The 18,691-nt window shown below is 38.8% G+C and overlaps 1 long non-coding RNA gene across 1 annotated transcript; it reads right to left on the bottom strand.

The window, feature by feature from the left end:
• Positions 1-1,899: 1,899 nt before the first annotated feature.
• Positions 1,900-17,854, bottom strand: LOC115435086 (uncharacterized). The gene is made up of 3 exons (XR_003937645.1): positions 17,642-17,854; positions 15,380-15,384; positions 1,900-1,911 (listed from the first exon to the last, which is right to left on the bottom strand). It is a non-coding gene; the product is annotated as an uncharacterized LOC115435086 (long non-coding RNA).
• Positions 17,855-18,691: the final 837 nt, after the last annotated feature.

The following is an 18,691-nucleotide window of genomic DNA, read 5'->3' as shown; positions in this document are numbered from 1 at the left end:
ATTATGAGTATTTATAGATGATTATGATGATATTTGACTGTTGTGACACACTTGAGTTTGAATTGGTCTGAATGTGGAACCTGAACTAAAAGGATTATTCATGTCTTAGTTTAATTTTTGTATTTCACACATTCATCCAACAGTCTGGACCTGGTCTGGACCCTTTGGCCTCATGTTTGACCCCTGTGATCTAAACCAAAGCACTAGAGGCACAAAACTGGTCTGTAGACTGACTGTAACATTTGAAAGTCTGTACGTTGAAGAATGTGACTGAAAGTGTCCACAAACAGTTGAATGAATAATTATTATAGAATGATTCATTTATAAAGTTCAGGTTTATGTGGAGGTTTTGGTTGGACCTGTAGTACAGCCATGTGTCCACCAGAGGGACATGTTTAGAGTGTCCCCAGTTCATCTGCTGCAGGACACAGAGCGTCCAGATGTGATCACAGACAGACAGATGGACACAGAGCGTCCAGATGTGATCACAGACAGACAGATGGACACAGAGCGTCCAGATGTGATCACAGACAGACAGATGGACACAGAGCGTCCAGATGTGATCACAGACAGACAGATGGACACAGACGTCCAACAGAACGTCCAGTAGATGAAGACGACAGTTCCACTCAGTTTGATGGAATGTGGATTTAAACATGAGTGTGACAAGTGATGAGAATAAACGAGTGGATAAATAATGTGTGCGTTCGTATCCTTTTAACCAGAGCACAGCTGGAAAACAGCAAGAGAAGGATCCATCCACTCCCACAGGTCAAAGGTCAAAGGGACATTTACAATAAATGTCAGGTTAAGTCTGTGTACAACTGTGGATTTGAAATACTGTATGTTACAGGCTAAACTCTGGATGTATGTGGAGTGTCTGTGGATCAGGCTACACTCTGGATATATGCAAGTGTCTGTGGATCAGGCTACACTCTGGATGTATGTGGCATATCCGTGGATCTGGCTACACTCTGGATGTATGTGGGATATCCGTGGATCTGGCTACACTCCGGATGTATGTGGAGTATCTGTGGCTCAGCCTACACTCTGGATGTATGTCGAGTATTTATGGATCAGGCTATACTCTGGATATATGTGGAGTATCTGTGGACTGGGCTACACTCTGGATATATGTGGAGTATCTGTGGATCGGGCTTCACTCTGGATATATGTGGAGTATCTGTGGATCAGGCTACACTCTGGAGTGTCTGGATCAGGCTACACTCTGGATATATACGGAGTATCTGTGGATTGGGCTACACTCTGGAGATGTGTGGAGTGTCTGTGGATCAGGCTAAAGTCTGGATATGTGCGGAGTATCTGTGGATCAGGCTACACTCTGGATACAAATGAAGTATCCGTGGATCAAGCTACACTCTGAATATATTTGGAGTATCTGTGGATCAGGCTACACTCTGGAGTGTCTGGATCAGGCTACACTCTGGATATATGTGGAGTATTTGTGGATCGGACTATACGCTGGAGTATCTGTGGATCAGGCTACACTCTGGATATATATGGAGTATCTGTGGATCAGGCTACAACCTGGAGTATCTGGATCAGGCTAAACTCTGGATATATGTGGAGTATTTGTGGATCAGGCTAAACTGGATCAGGCTAAACTCTGGATGTATGTGGAGCGTTTGTGGATTAGGCTACACTCTGGATATGTGCGGAGTGTCTGTGGATCAGGCTACACTCTGGATATATGCAAGTGTCTGTGGATCAGGCTACACTCTGGATGTATGTGGGATATCCGTGGATCTGGCTGCACTCTGGATGTATGTGGAGTATCTGTGGCTCAGCCTACACTCTGGGTGTATGTCGAGTATTTATGGATCAGGCTATACTCTGGATATATGTGGAGTATCTGTGGATTGGGCTACACTCTGGATATATGTGGAGTATCTGTGGATCAGGCTACACTCTGGATATATATGGAGTATCTGTGGATCAGGCTACACTCTGGAGTGTCTGGATCAGGCTACACTCTGGATATATACGGAGTATCTGTGGATTGGGCTACACTCTGGAGATGTGTGGAGTGTCTGTGGATCAGGCTACACTCTGGATACAAATGAAGTATCCGTGGATCAGGCTACACTCTGAATATATTTGGAGTATCTGTGGATCAGGCTACACTCTGGAGTATCTGGATCAGGCTAAACTCTGGATATATGTGGAGTATTTGTGGATCGGACTATACGCTGGAGTGTCTGTGGATCAGGCTAAACTTGTGAGGGCAGAAGGAATTACTGTTGTGGTCTAGACCGGTCCTCCTCACAGGGGGCAGAACAGGACCCAGGTACTGGAAAACCAATAATACCATTTAGTGAACAGACGGGGACATGACTAAAATAACCAACTATGAACAGCTGATTTTTAAAATCAATAACAGATAGGACAAATAAAAAAAATTATATGGGGTCCCTTTTGGGATGAAGTGCAGAATAGATAATGAGTGGATCTGACTATAGTCTGGGTCATTCTGATGATATTCTGACTCCACAGTGTATGAATGTAAGTGTCTGGATGTTCTGTTGTCCTGCTCTAGAGCTTATCTAACATTTAGAATAAAACAGCAGATCCTGGATGACTAAACTGACAGGACTCTATTGTTTTTGTATTTTTGTATTTTTTTTAACATTGGATTTTCTTATTTTTATTGATCTATTTTCCTTTCATGACCTCCACCAGGAGGTATTGTGATCACTTTGCTTTGTTTGTTTGTTTGTTTGTTTGTTTGTTTGTTTGTTTGTTTGTCAGCAACTTTACAGGAAAACTCTTCCAACCATCTTTCCCAAATCTTCCCCACAGATAGGCCTAGGCCCTGGAACCAACCCATTCAATTTTGGGCCAAGTAGGCCAAAGTTCAAGGTCACAGCAAGGTCACAACATCTACAATTTTCCTATCTCTCATCATTGATCAATTTTCCAAAATTCATAAAAAAAATTCAAAACGACTCCGATTAGCCTCCAGTTGGATCCACCTGTAGCTTAGAACAATATCTTGTATCTGGCACAAAATCGTCCACATCCACTGTGGAATGTGGACTCTGTGGACATTTACATTTAACACTGAAAATCCCATTTACCACACATTTATCATTAGAACTCAACTAATATTGATTGGAATTGAATCTAATTTGACAAACACATGACTGGGACCAAGCTTCAACTTGTATGAAATATCGTTCTCCTTCATTTTCTTCCGTTACGCTCTGTTGACCTTTGTTATTTTTTATGCACCATTTTCAAAAAAATCATAAAATGCAATTCGTGAAATATCATCTTCTCTTAAAATTAAAATTCTATGAATAAATACCTTTCTGTGTGGAGTTTACATGTTCTCCCCATGTCTGCGTGGGTTCTCTCCTGGTACTCTGGCTCCTCCCACCATCCAAACACATGCTCTGATAGGTTAATTGGTTCATCTAAATCGTCCATAGGTGTGAATGAGGGATTGTTTGTCTGTATATGTTCAGCCCTGAGATGAACTGGTGAAATGTCCAGGGTGAGCCCCGCCTTCACCTGTAAGTAGATGGGATAGACTCCAAGAGACCCCCGTGACCCTAGTGAGGATAAAGCAGGTTCAGAAAATGAATGAATGAATGAATGAATAATTAAAAACAAACTACAGACTGAAGACCTGTAGTTCAAATCTTTTAATTCAATCAAACTATAACTATAAAAATGTAAAACCTATAAAAATGTATTACCATGTTTGACCACAGTTTTTCTGCTGTGTGGAACAACCTTGAAACTGTTTAATTTAGAAAGAAATAGTGGATCCACACATGCACACCGTTCAGGGTGCTTGGTGGAGGTCTGCGTTCTCTGAACACTTGTTTCAGTTTGTTGTATCACTGTAAAATGTTAAATGTGTGAAAAGAAAAAAAACATTAAAAAGTAAGTTCCCAAACCTAAACAGCAGTGGGTGTAATGCTGTCAGACGTCATGTGGTGTTTGGTTTCATGTGTTTGTGCTGTCAGAGCTCAGCTCCGTCTGTGCCTGCAGGTAAACTCTGGGTCACACTCTGCTCTGACAGTTACAGTTACATCAGCTGATTGATGACTTTATTTTGCATGTCAGTTATTTTCAGGTTGAAAATGAATAAGTGAGTAGATCATTACTCTGATAATGCTTTTCAGTTCTGCTTCTTCTCAAATCAGTGATTTTTTCCATACAAAGCCAAACTATGGATATTATATATAAAACTCCAGTGTTGTATAATAATGAAGTACTAATTCTTCACTACTGTACTCAGGGATGTTTGGGAGAATTTGTACTTTGCTGAGTATTTTTTACTGTTTACCAAGGTTCTAATAGTTTTGGATGTTTCATTATAGTTTAGTTTTATTCAGTTGGTACTTTTTTTTTTTCTCTAATTCAGTTCATTTTTATTCGTTTTTAGAGCAGGTTTGATAGTTTTTATTAGTTTTCATTTTTTTCTAAATGCTTAGTTTTAGTTTAGTTTTAGTTTTAATTTTAGTTTTGTTGTATCTTTTGGCAATTTTACTGTGTACTTCAGTCCAGTAAATACTCAATACTTAAAGACGTGAGTTGTGTTTGCGTTGTTGTCTTGTGTGTCGGTCGGTGCTGGTGCTTCTGCTCAAATCTAAAACACACACAGTAAAATTGCCAGTGTTTATATAACACTTAAAGAGTTAATTTTAACACTACCTCAGTGAACATATGGTCCCTATCTACAAAGTGTAAAATTTACACTGAACATAGAGTTACATTTCCAGAGTCAACTTTACTCTTGTAAGAGTTAATATTTTACACTACACTAATTAGTGTCAATCAAGTTTTACACTGTGTGAGAAGTAACACCCATAGTGTTATTCACATTCAACACTGAAGAGTTAAGTGTTAAGAAATAACTTTTCCAGTGTTAAACGTACTTAATGCAACATGTTGATAAATAAATTACTCCAAAGAGTGTTGATTTCTAACTGCCTCCTACCAGTGTTACATGTGATGGACTATAGTCCCAGTGTCTGCAGGGGTGAAAAAAAGACTCAATTATTTCTGTTCCTAGTTTATTCCAAGTAAAAATAAAATATTGCGATTAAAAGTAAACATAAAATGACATGTACAATGAAAGCTGCTGACCCGATATCCTGTTATCCATTTGAAGTTCGGTATTTGAAAACACGTACCCAACAGTGACAACAACAACGTAACTTTATTCTTGCACAGATTCTGCTTGGATGAAATAACAAAAGCAATAGCTTATTTACACAAACTTACGCAGTTTTTCGATGCGAGGAAGATGGCGATGCCAGAGTCCAACTTCTCACTCAGTTTGAGCACGGAGGTTGGTGGGCGGGGCTTTTCAGAGTCATTATTTTTGAACACTGAATGCTATCTTGCTCTTATTGGTGTTGAATTAACTTTGAGAGAGTCGATTTACTTTAACACTGAATATATGACACTGACAGTGTAAAACCTCTGTTAACTCCAGTTATTTTCACCAACACTGGAGGTTATCTCATTAAATTTTACTCTGTCCATTGTTGGAATAACTCAGACAGAATTAAAATACTTTGACACTGCATTTTTTACACTGGCAAATTTACTGTGCACTGACTGAACATGGAGGCTGTGAGTGAGTGCGCTCAGATCTAAAACACACAGACTGAACATGGAGGGTGTGACTGAGCGCGCTCAGATCTAAAATACACCGACTGAACATGGAGGCTGTAACTGAGCGCGCTCAGATCTAAAACACACAGACTGAACATGGAGGCTGTAACTGAGCGCGCTCAGATCTAAAATACACCAACTGAACATGGAGGCTGTAACTGAGCGCGCTCAGATCTAAAACACACAGACTGAACATGGAGGGTGTGACTGAGCGCGCTCAGATCTAAAACACACAGACTGAACATGGAGGCTGTAACTGAGCGCGCTCAGATCTAAAACACACTGACTGAACATGGAGGCTGTGACTGAGCGTGTGTCGTCTTCTCCTCAGTTCGTTGGTCCAGATGAGGCTGATACGGAGCCGGTCGGTCGGGTCGCTCTCTGCAGCCCTCATGGGTCCGTGTGGGTGTGCGCCTGGTGCGTGACTGTGTTGATGAGAAGTGTGACGCCCTCTGGGGTCATGGAGCTCTTCTCCAGGTAATGGAATGCACTTTCTGACAGGATTTCTACAAACTTTGAAAGATTTCTCTTCTTCCCCCTGTAAAGACATGCTACCCACTTAAACATTTTTCACATTCTTGTTCACCTTGTATTTTGTGTTTCAGTCAACGCAACAGAAACGTACGTTCATGATGTTCTTCAGCTCCTGAAACAGTGTCATCGGACTCCGATGCACTTGGACCTTTTTTGTATTTCACTTCCTTTCCTTCACTCACAGTCAGTGCACAAAAGGGAACTAGAAAAGCAGCCAGAGAGCACAGACCTCCGCCAAGGCAGATCAGCGCCCCCCTCCACCCCCCCACCCCCCCACCCCCCCACCCTCCATCACCACCAAAATTTAATCCTTTGTTCCTTGTGCCAGAATCAACATTTCCTGAAAATTTCATCCAGATCCTTCTATAACTTTTTGAGTTATCTTGCTAACAGACAAACAAACAAATGATGAAAATGGTGCATAAAAAATAACACAAGTCAACAGAACGTAACGGAACAGAAATGGAGCGGAACGATATTTCATACAAAGTTGAAGCTTGGCACCAGTCATGTGTATGTCAAATTAGATTCAATTCCAATCAATATTTGTTGAGTTAAAATAAAAAATGAGTGGTAGATGGGATTTTCAGTGTTAAATGTAAATGTCCACAGAGTCCACATTCCACAGTGGATGTGGACAGTTTTGTGCCAGATACAAGATATTGTTCTAAGCTACGGGTGGATCAAACTGGAGACTAATTGGAGTCATTTGAATTTTTTTTATGAATTTTGGAAAATTGCTCAATGATGAGAAATAGGAAAACTGTAGATGTTGTGACCTTGCTGTGACCTTGAACTTTGGCCTACTGGACCAAAATGGAATGGGTTGGTCCCAGGGCCTAGGCTTATCTGTGGGGACAATGTGGGAAAGATGGGTGGAAGAGTTTTCCTGTAAAGTTGCTAACAAACAAACAAACAAACACACACACACAAAGCGAAGTGATCACAATAGTACACATTCTAAAGGACTTTCATTTTGATCGACTCAGCATCATTAACTATAAGTTAAAGGAAATATTTCCTGAGTGAACTGGGTGGGTAATACCTGGGCTTTTTTATCCACCATCTTAAATCTTAAATTCACTGTGTAGGATTTAGGGCAAATTAGGAGGATGTAATTACAGAAATGAAATGTAGAAATTATTCTGTTTTTTTTAGTGTAGAATGATGCTACAATGAGTATATTTTTGTTTTTTTATATGGATATTTGTTATAAATTGGATATAGTTTATTTTTGATAAGTATACTCCTGCTAAGAAATGGACAGTTTATTTTCTTGTGCATTATTGTTATAGAAAGGATAGTTTATTTTTGTTTGTAATATGTTATTATTGTTATGAGTTTACTTTAATGTGAAATGCTGCTGCAAAATAAACAGTCTATCCCTGATGTGTACAGAAATGATGTGTTTTGTGTAGGAATTTGGGGTAGGCTGGAGGATGAGGTGGGGGTGGGGGGTGGGGGCAGAAGATTATAAATTCAGCTTCATCCCACTCCTTTTCAAATGTTGGACTTCCTTTTATATAATTCTCTTGTTGTTTGGTTTAATGCAAATTCAAAATAAACAGACAACAAACCAACATGTGATTGGTGTGTTTTTATGTCCTTGGAATGAGACTTTGACGCCTGTACACTGTAAAAAAAAAAAAAAAAAAAAAAAATTAATTAATTTATTTATTTATTTAAAAAATTGTAATTTAACAGAATTGTCACTGTTTATTTTACAGATTTTTCCTGTATTTTTAAGATACAGGAAAATATCAATACAATTACAAAAACAGACTGTGATTTTACATGTCAAATGTAAAATAACACGAAAAAACTGTAACTGTGAATAACCAAAAAAATTTCAATTTTTTAAAAGAAGTTTTTTTCTTTTTTCACAGAAAAATGCAGTTAAAATACATTTACAAATGTATCATAATTTCACAAATATTTCTTTTCTATTTATGAGATTAAACTGTTAATTTAAAGTTTAATACTGTAAAAATAAATAAATAAATAAAACAAGATAAAATTATTGACAATTAACCGTTAAAGAAGTATTTGTTCTGTCAGTTTAACCAGACTTGTTTGTTAATTGACAAATATCTTGTGTAATTACAGGAGGTTTCACAACAAAAATGTTGAATAAGTGTATTTTTGTGAATGTATAACATGTATAAGCACTGATAAACTGTCCAAATACAGTTTTTATCAGTGGATTGGACAACTGAGTCTCACTGAAAATTATTTATTTATATGTATATATATATATATATATATATATATATATATATATATATATATATATATATATATATATATAGATAGATAGATAGATAGATAGATAGATAGATAGATAGATAGATAGATAGATAGATAAAAGTAATTTGATTGTTTTAATACATGTAAATATTCTTTATTAAATATTAAAAAGTTAAAAAAAAAAAAGAAAAGAAGAAAAATCTCGTGTAAAGTTAGGGCAAAAAACTGTATTTTAAACCATGGAAAATTATCGTATTTTTATGAGATGGCTATTTTCCGTTATTTTACAGTATTTTTTTCGGCACCCCTGTTGCCGGAATAATGCTGGGGTTTTTTACTTTTTCTTTTTTTTTTCTTTTACAGTGTAGAGGTCACCGCGATAGTGGACCATCCGGGTCCGTCTGTGATGGAGTGTGGACCACAAACACCTACTTTGCCAAATGTCCAGAAGACACGAAACAAACGCCGACTCTTCCAGGGAAATAGGAGGATTATTCTGCTGAAATCTGCAACGTCAGCGTACGATGAGGTTCAGTTTGAACAACTGAACCTGGAATGCAACGTTTCTTTGTAAATGTAGACATTCTATCTGACCTGTGTCGTATGTTGTTACTAGGGATGTAACGATTACCGATATAACGATAAACCACGGTAAAATTGCAGATGGTTAGTATCACCGTTTAAATTCTAATTATCATGATAACCGTGTTTGATTTCCGCACTTTTAGGGGAAAAAACCCAATGTAAAGATCTGCTTTTATGTCTAACCCTTAACCCTAACCTTAACCCCAGCCTTAACCCTAACCTTAACCCCAGCCTTAACCCCAGCCTTAACCCTAACCTTAACCCTAACCTTAACCCCAGCCTTAACCCTAACCTTAACCCTAACCTTAACCCCAGCCTTAACCCCAGCCTTAACCCTAACCTTAACCCCAGCCTTAACCCTAACCTTAACCCTAACCCTAACCCGATGGTCGGGGTATTTCTGTAACTTATCCATCCCACTATCCGCTGTGTCCCCGCCCCTTTGATCGGTGAACGCAGGTCCGCTGGTTTAAAGTCCCGCCTCTCACCTCTGTTCGAGACAATGGAGGTAAAACAGGTGGAATCACCATCTGACCTTTGACCTGGAAACTCTGTGTGAAAGTGACTTAAGTTTCTCTGATAAGGAAGTGGTGACAGTTCATGTCAGTTTATAAAACCTAGAGTTTAAACTAAATAGTCTTAAACTAACTCCAACTGATGCAAAATCTTGTGTAAAGCCAGAATATTACAATAATTCATTTCACAACATACATTGGTGTGCAAAAATATTAAACACTGGTTAAATCTGTTGAAACTGGTGGGTTTTTTTTCTTTCCCAGAGCCTGAATTTCACTTTCTTGCCGCTGCAAAAGGTAAAGGCAAAGGTACTGAGAGTATTTCACCGACAAATTTATCTGTCCAGTCCTTTTTTTTTTCTTTTCACATTTTACTCTAATATTTAGTGCCCCCCCCCCCGGCAACAATCTAAGGAAACTCTAAGGGAACTCTAAGGAAACTCTAAGGGAACTTTAAGGAAACTCTAAGGGAACTTTAAGGAAACTCAAAGGAAAACTCTAAGAAAACTCTAAGGGAACTCTAAAGAAACTCTAAGGGAAGTCTAAGGAAAATCTAAGGGAATTCTAAGGAAACTCTAAGGGAAGTCTAAGGGAACTCTAAGGGAACTCTGAGGAACCTCTAAAGAAACTCTAAAGGAAGTCTAAGGAAACTCTAAGGGAACTCTAAGGAAACTCTGAGGAAACTCTAAGGGAACTCTAAGGAAACTCTAAGGGAACTCTAAGGAAACTCTAAAGAAACTCTAAAGGAACTCTAAGGAAACTCTAAGGGAACTCTAAGGAACTCTAAGGGAACTCTAAGGAAACTCTAAGGGAACTCTAAGGAAACTCTAAGGAAGCTCTAAGGAAACTCTAAGGGAACTCTAAGGAAACTCTAAGGAAACTTTAAGGAAACTCTAAGGGAACTCTAAGGAAACTTTAAGGAAACTCTAAGGAAACTCTAAGGGAACTCTAAGGAAACTCTAAAGGAAATCTAAGGAAACTCTAAGGGAACTCTAAGGGAAATCTAAGGAAACTCTAAGGGAACTCTAAGGAAACTCTAAGGGAAATCTAAGGAAACTCTAAGGGAACTCTAAGGAAACTCTAAGGGAAATCTAAGGAAACTCTAAGGGAAATCTAAGGGAACTCTAAGGAAACTCTCTGGAATGAGCTTCTGAGAGCGTGGAATGTCATTGGGGTTGAAACTCTCAGAAAATACATTGACACAATGTCAGAAAGATGTCAGAAGTTCTTTACCTTTTGCAGTTGCAAAAAAAGTCAAACTCCGGCTCTGGGAACAAATCAACCACCAGTTTCTCCAGATTGACAGCGTTCTTCTGTTTGTGCACCCCACTGTCGGTCTGAGGTGTGGAAGCCTGCAGCTGAAGTATGAGTTGACTTTTTCACCTCCGGCCCCAGGCTCTTTGACGTTCACCTACAGGTTGAGTTGGTTTTGGTTGTTCACGTTGAGGCCCATGTGCTCGTCACAGGTAGATACACATCTGAAGCCACAGATGGGAGACGCAGATAAGGCCACATTCCCCCGGTCGGCTCTGGTTTCCTGGGCCGCTGTTCTCCATAGTCAAAGCCGTTCTGTACCTGTCAGCTGATGCGTCCCACTGTAAAGAACACACCTTTACTTCTTCTACTGTTCTACTGTACTGACTGACAGCTGTGGACTTTGTGTTCACCATCTACAAGTTCAAAAGAAAAACGGCGCTGTGGCTTCCTCGTGTTATCTCGGAGTTCCACAAGCGGCAGGTTTGGGCTTGTGTTTATCTGTGATCTGGAGCCAAGCCTTCAGTAGTCAGTGTTACTATTGATGTCCCGGTCTGATTGGTAGATGATGTTATCGTGGTTATCAGTTCAGCCCAAGAGCCATCCTGCAGCGCTGACTGATGACAACCCCCACTTCCAAAGAGTAAATATCTGACCTGCCTGGACTTGAGTCCAACTTTAACAGTGAATTTCACAACAAAGAGTGAATGAATGGGTTAAATGTACACTTGTGCACTGTAAAGCAGGGGTGTCAAACTCATTTTAGTTCAGGGGCCCCATTCACCCCAATAACATCTCCAGTGGGCTGGACCAGTAAAATAATAACAGTGAAATTAAAGTAAAATTAAATGATGTCAATGTTTACATCTATAACATTTCCTTAAAAATCTGAATAACATGAACAACTTGAAATGTCTTTAGAAAAACAGGTGCAATTTTAACAATATTCTGCCTCAGTTTATCACTTTATCATTTACACATGCGCGGAACAACTTACTTTACAATTAAAAAAACACAAAATATTTACTAACAGGCAGAATATTGGTAAAATTTCACTTAAATCTCTTAAGATATTTCAGATTGTTCATATTTATTCAGGTTATTCACATTTTTAGAAAAAGGAAAATTTGTCAATGAAAACATTTTCATGTAATTTTCCTTTTTTTACACTAAAAAGACGAGAAAATTTGCAGTTGTCATCAGTTATAGGTTCCTACGATAGTATTTTACTGGACTGACCCACTTGAGATTATATTTGTCTGTATGTGGATGGAACCTGTGGGGGGTGCTTCGGGAGTATGGGGTCCGGGGCCCTTTGCTAAGGGCAGTCCGGTCCTTGTATGACCGAAGCAGGAGCCTGGTTCGCATCGCCCGCAGTAAGTCAGACCTGTTCCAGGTGCATGTTGGACTCCGGCAGGGCTGCCCTTTGTCACCGGTTCTGTTCATAATTTTTATGGACAGAATTTCTAGGCGCAGCCAGGGGCTGGAGGGGGTCCGGTTTGGGGACCACAGGATTTCATCTCTGCTTTTTGCAGATGACGTTGTCCTGTTGGCCTCATCGAACCTGGACCTTCAGCGTGCACTGGGGCGGTTTGCAGCCCAGTGTGAAGCGAGCAGGATGAGGATCAGCACCTCCAAATCTGAGGCCATGGTTCACGACCGGAAAAAGGTGGTCTGCCCTCTCCGGGTCAGTGGGGAGTCTTTGCCCCAAGTGGAGGAGTTCAAGTATCTCGGGGTCTTGTTCACGAGTGAGGGAAGGATGGAGCGTGAGATTGACAGACGGATCGGTGCAGCGTCTGCAGTGATGCAGTCGCTGTACCGGTCGGTTGTGGTGAAGAAGGAGCTGAGCCAAGAGGAGAAGCTCTCGATTTACCGGTCAATCTACGTTCCTACCCTCACCTATGGTCATGAGCTTTGGGTCATGACCGAAAGGACAACATCCCGGATACAAGCGGTCGAAATGAGTTTCCTCCGCAGGGTGGCTGGGCGCACCCTTAGGGATAGGGGGAGGAGCTCAGTCACCAGGGAGGAGCTCGGAGTAGAGCCGCTGCTCCTCCACATCCAGAGGGACCAGCTGAGGTGGCTCGGGCATCTGTTTCGGATGCCTCCTGGACGCCTCCCTGGGGAGGTGTTCCGGGCATGTCCCACCAGGAGGAGACCTCGGGGAAGACCCAGGACACGCTGGAGAGACTATGTCTGTGGGCTGGCCTGGGAACGCCTCGGGGTCCCCCCGGAAGAGCTGGAGGAGGAGTCTGAGGAGAGGGAAGTCTGGGCATCCCTGCTTAGACTGTTACCCCCGCGACCCGGCCCCGGATAAAGCAGAAGAAAATAGATGGATGGATAGAACCTGAATCAAAATGACTTTGACACCACTGATTGTTAATATCTTCAGTGAAATTTTTGCATTTCACAAATTCATCCCAAGGGCCGGATTGGACCCTTTGGCGGGCCGGATTTGGCCCCTGGGCCGCATGTTTGACACCTGTGCTGTAAAGTCATTCAGCCCATTTGTTCTGCTAACACAGAGGTCTCAAACTTATTTTCTTTCGGGTTCCACATTCAGTACAATTTAATCTCCAGTGGGCTGGACCAGTAAAATAAAAGCATAATAACCTATAAATAATGACAACTGCAAACTTTTGTCTTTGGTTTAAGGTAAAGAAAAAAAACATTAAATTATGAAAATACTTACTTTTATAAACTATGCAAACAAAAAGATGTGAATAACCTGAAAGAACTGAAATTTCTTTAAAAAAAAAAAGTGCAATTTTAACAATATTCTTCCTCCACTTCTCATTAGTCCATGTGCAGTCTGGATCAGATCTACAGACACTAAACACTGAGGAACAGAAGAAAAGAGTTCAAACTGGACTGAATTTTCTGTAGACATTTCAGGTTGTTCATATTTGTTCAGGTTATTCGCATTTTATTGTTACAGGATAGTTTGTAAATGTAAGTATTTTCATAATTTAATGTTATTTTTTGCACTAAAACAAAGTAAAAAAAATTGAAGTTGTCATTATTTATAGACATAATGTAAGATTATTTTTTTTCACATCAAACCAAGAGGAAAATCTGTAGTCATTCTTTAATGTCGGTTACTCTGCTGTTATTATTTGACTGTAGATCATATTAATCATATTGGTTTTTAATTCAAGATTTTTTGCTTTGTTCAAGATTTTTTTTTTGGAAATTGAAGATTTTTTTTTTTTTTTTTTTTTTGGGCTTAATTGAAGATTTTTTTTTTTTTACTTAATTGAAGATTTTTTTTTATTTTTTATTTTTTTGCTTAATTGAAGATTTTTTTTACTTAATTGAAGATTTTTTTTACTTAATTGAAGATTTTTTTTTTTTGCTTAATTGAAGATTTTTTTTATTTATTTATTTTTTTTGTCTAAATTTAAGATGTTTTTGGCTTCATTCAAGATTTTTTTTTTTGTACTTAATTGAAGATTTTTTTTTTTTTTTGCTTAATTCAAGATTTTTTTTTGTGCTAAATTTAAGATGTTTTTGGCTTAATTCAAGATTTTTTTTTTTTTTTACTTAATTGAAGATTTTTTTTTTGCTTAATTCAAGATTTTTTTTTTTTGCTAAATTTAAGATTTTTTTTTACTTAATTCAAGATTTTTTTTTTACTTAATAGAAGATTTTTTTTTTTTTTTTTTTTGCTTAATTCAAGATTTTTTTTCCTTAAGTCAAGCTAATTTTTTTTTTTTTTTTTTGCTTAATGCAATTCAAGACTGTGAAATTTTTGCACTTGGCACAAACATCCCAGGAACCTTTGGCGGGCCGCATTTGTCCCCTGGGCCGCATGTTTGAGACCCCTGCGCTAACGTTATTCTGTGTCACAACAACAACTCATTACTTTGTCATAACACAGAAACACATATAGTATTAGAGTATCACAACAAAAATACACAAAAAAACGTTCAAGATGTCTCAATACGAAAAAATAAATTAATTAATTTGAAAATCCTTGTCTAACTAACTTAGTAAATTCTAAATTTGACTTAACTTGAGTGACAGTTCAGGAGAGTGGGCGGAGTTAAGCCCTGTGGCATCATGGTTTGGTGATGTAACATCCAAATGCACCATGGGTAATTATCAGGAGGCTTTTCTGGTTGAGAACTTACAGCCGCTCTTTGGCACCTCATGTCAAAGCTGGGAATACATTTGAATAATAATAATAATTATAATAATGTTTAATAAATAAGGTTTAATAAGGTTAAATGTTTAATAAATCAGGTTAAATAAAGTTTAGGTTTAATAAATCAGATTTAATAAGGTTAAAGGTTTAATAAATAAGGTTTGATAAGGTTAATGGTTTAATAAATCAGGTTAATTAAAGTTTAAGGTTTAATAAATCAGGTTTAATAAAGTTAAAGGTTAAATAAAGAAGGTTTAAAAAGGTTTAATAAATCAGGTTTAATAATGTTAAATAAATCAGGTTTCTGTCTGAAGGGCTGAGGTTGGATCTAAAACCCTTTTGGGTCTTTGTGTGTGGTCTTGACCTGCTCTCTATAGCTGCTCTTTACAGACACGTTTACAGTTTCACAGTTTCACAGTTTCACAGGTGACTGTCATTTAACATTAGCTCCTACCGAACACTAATACAAAGGACAGGTATGACAGTAGGTTACGTTACTATGTTTGTGTTGGAATTCAGAGTATTTGAGGAGTTGTTATCTGTAATCTGACAGAACACAGTCACATGTGGCAGTGATAGGGATACGTGGAATTCACATTCACACGAGACTCACACAAGACTCTGAGCATTTGAACCATTAGTCCAACAAACACTGGAATGAAAACAACTTCCCATTTGACTTCAACGCCGACACAAAAATGAATCCATTAGACTTTTATCCAACATCAACATTTGAAGTTGATGGGACTTTTTCTCTTTGCTGTTTGTTTGATGTCTACCCTCTGGTTAGTCTGTGGTGGTTTTACCGATTATGAAGACACTCCAGTCCTTCCACTGACGCCTAATGAACTGTCAGGTCAGGGCTCAGACCCTCGAGGCTCCTGAAGGACCATTTTGGGTCCGTCTATGTGGCAGCCATTCGATTTCCATTTTGATATTCATAAATGAAAAACCTCGTGTATCCTGTCATTCGTAATAAAATCGAGAAAGGAAAAATGGAAAATTGGAATCAAGGTTATTATCGTTAACGAAAACTAATGAAATGACAAAAACTAGAATTGTAAAAACATTCTCATTAACTGAAATAAATAAAAACTGTAATTAAAAGAAAAAAAAAAAACGATAACTAACTGAAACTGTATTGTGTGTTTACAAAACTGACTAAAACTATAAAAATTATGGATAAAATTCCCTTCATTTTCATCTTTGTCAGTGTTGATATAGGATAGAACATGTGAAAATTTCATCTCAGATCAGCGGTGTAGGGGGGGTGTAGAAGTCAGGAGGCCAGCGGTGAAAGTATGGAAAGTTTCAGTTTTGTTTTCACTTAAGTGACGTTGTGTATGGATCGCACCCCCACCTACATTACCCCCTCCAACCTGCTATAGGGAATTTAACCATCATACTGAACATACGTTTGTGTCTGTGCTCAGTCAGAGCCGCCCTAACCCCACCCCCAAATAAAGTGTCCAGGGTAACCTCACGAATTTCTTTGAATAGGATGACGAGGAAGATAAAATATATGAAAAAAAAGAAACTAATATTAAAACTAAACTAAACTAAACTAAAACTAAGCTTTCAGAAAAAACGACAACTAATAAAAACTAGCAAACCTGCTCTAAAAACAAATTAAAACTAACTGAATTAGAGAAAAAAAGTCAAAACTAAATAAAACTAAACTATAATTAAAAATCCAAAACTATTATAACCTTGTCACAGACACACACACACCAACACACAAACTGTCCACGGTGTTGTGACTGGACTCCTGAACCTTCTACATAAGCGGATGTTTTTGTTTTGTTTTTGTTTTGTTTTTTTTTATTAGGCCCACGGTCTTAAAAGTTTTCATTCCTCATACAGAGCGACATAAACAGAGAAGCTATTTATTTCACTAATAACACACTTCACCACTGATAAACAACAACAGAGGAATACCTATTCACCCCTCGGAGTGGAAAAAGAACAACTTCATATTCATTAGTGCTGGTGGATCCCACAGAGGTTTTTACAGTGTACTGTCTCCATGACGACAACCAGTAGCGCACGCAAAATCCACATTTAATTAAGGCGGTCTCCAAGACTTTGCGCCTGTTGTCATTTGCGCAGCAATCTTAGTTAATTACCCGTGACACGCAAATCGATAGCACACGCATTTTTTAGCGCGAGCAAGCACATTTGTGCCTGTTATTTGCGATCGTAGTAAATCAGGCCCTCAGTGTTTTTAACGTTCACTTCTATCTATCATTCTGGTGTATCTTTGTTTTATTCTTATTGCTTCTACTTCAAATGTCTTCATCTGATGTCTTATTATGACTCCTAATTTCTAACAGTACAGGTTATTTTTTCCACATATTTTACAGTAATGCGTGAGTCAGGACCACGGACAGCGCACAACCCCAAACACATCAAACACACATTTACATTCTAAAACAATTACTGTAAAAAAGCTTAATGAACTTTAATGTCTGAAAAGAGATAGGCTCCGCCCCCACGACCCTCTGGAGGATAAAGTGGTTCAGAAAATGAATGAATGAATGAACAGTACTGTCAGACTAAACTATGTCCAGTTTTTTTTTTGCAGAGGTGAAAGTGGACATGACTACAGATGTCCACATGAACTTTGGTGCAGACTGATCACTGTCCTGGACATTAAACTACGCTCAGCTGTTTTTTTGTTTTTTTTTTGTGTTAATCTCTTTACAATGTCCTTCTTCTTCTGCTGCTGTCAGACTGAAACAGCCAAAACAACCGCTGGATCTTCCTCTTCTTTATCTTGTAGCTGTAGAAGTTTCAGTCTGTGGACATTATTTCCATCTTGAATGCGATGATCAGGACATGGGACTTTTAGTCCACGTCCACTGTTTATATACCGATCTAAATATTCTGAAACAGCATAAGATCTTCATACCACTGACCTGAGAGTGTGTAAGTTGTACATAGGAGTAGGGATGGAATCGATAAGAATTAAACAATTCCCATACCATTATCGATTTAGCTTATCGATCCGATTCCTTATCGATTCTCTTATCGATTCTCATTGGGTGAGGGAATAAAAGAGTACAAACAGGCTTGTTTGCATTAACTGTCTTTTATATTTCCATCTGCACAGAAAATAGAACATATACAGTATGTACAAATAATAACAGATGACGCCGGGCTCAGTTTGGGGTGGGGACGGCGTACAGTGAAAGTGAAACTACAGATGCTTTACTAATTCCTCTGTTGCCGCATTTCCACAACGTGGAACCGGTTCGACTCAGCCCATCTCCCATTGTTTCCTTTCCTCTTCCTTCGGAAAATTGTATTTGAGGGGGTTCGACGTTTGTTGCCCGCACCAGAACCGGAACTGGGCCCAGATGACGGCCTGGTGTTCACTCTGTCGCTGGATTCACAAGCGCCGCTAAGTAGAGAATTAAATATGTGACATTCCTGTAAATGAATCACATGTTGTGGACGAATGTTTGAACATGTTGGAGGGATTCCACCCTTTTGAAGAAATGGAATCTTTGACAGTGTTCCAGTGGACCTGGTGTGGTCTGTTTAGACCGTTTCTGCTTCAACACCATGTTGGCTACATGCTGACCAAAACAATGCAGCGTAAGCGTGATGTCATCGCGCATGCGCAACAAAGGCGGAATCGATAAGCAGGCAGGCAAACGATTCCAAGGAATCAAGCTACTGGGATCCGGTTCTCAAAAAGAACCAGTTCTCGATTCTCATCCCTACATAAGAGTGACGTACATTCAACTTA

Source organism: Sphaeramia orbicularis, chromosome 16, assembly GCF_902148855.1.
Source record: "Sphaeramia orbicularis chromosome 16, fSphaOr1.1, whole genome shotgun sequence".
NCBI classification, from domain to species: Eukaryota; Metazoa; Chordata; class Actinopteri; order Kurtiformes; family Apogonidae; genus Sphaeramia; species Sphaeramia orbicularis.
This window is presented reverse-complemented; position numbering and strand designations above follow the sequence as displayed.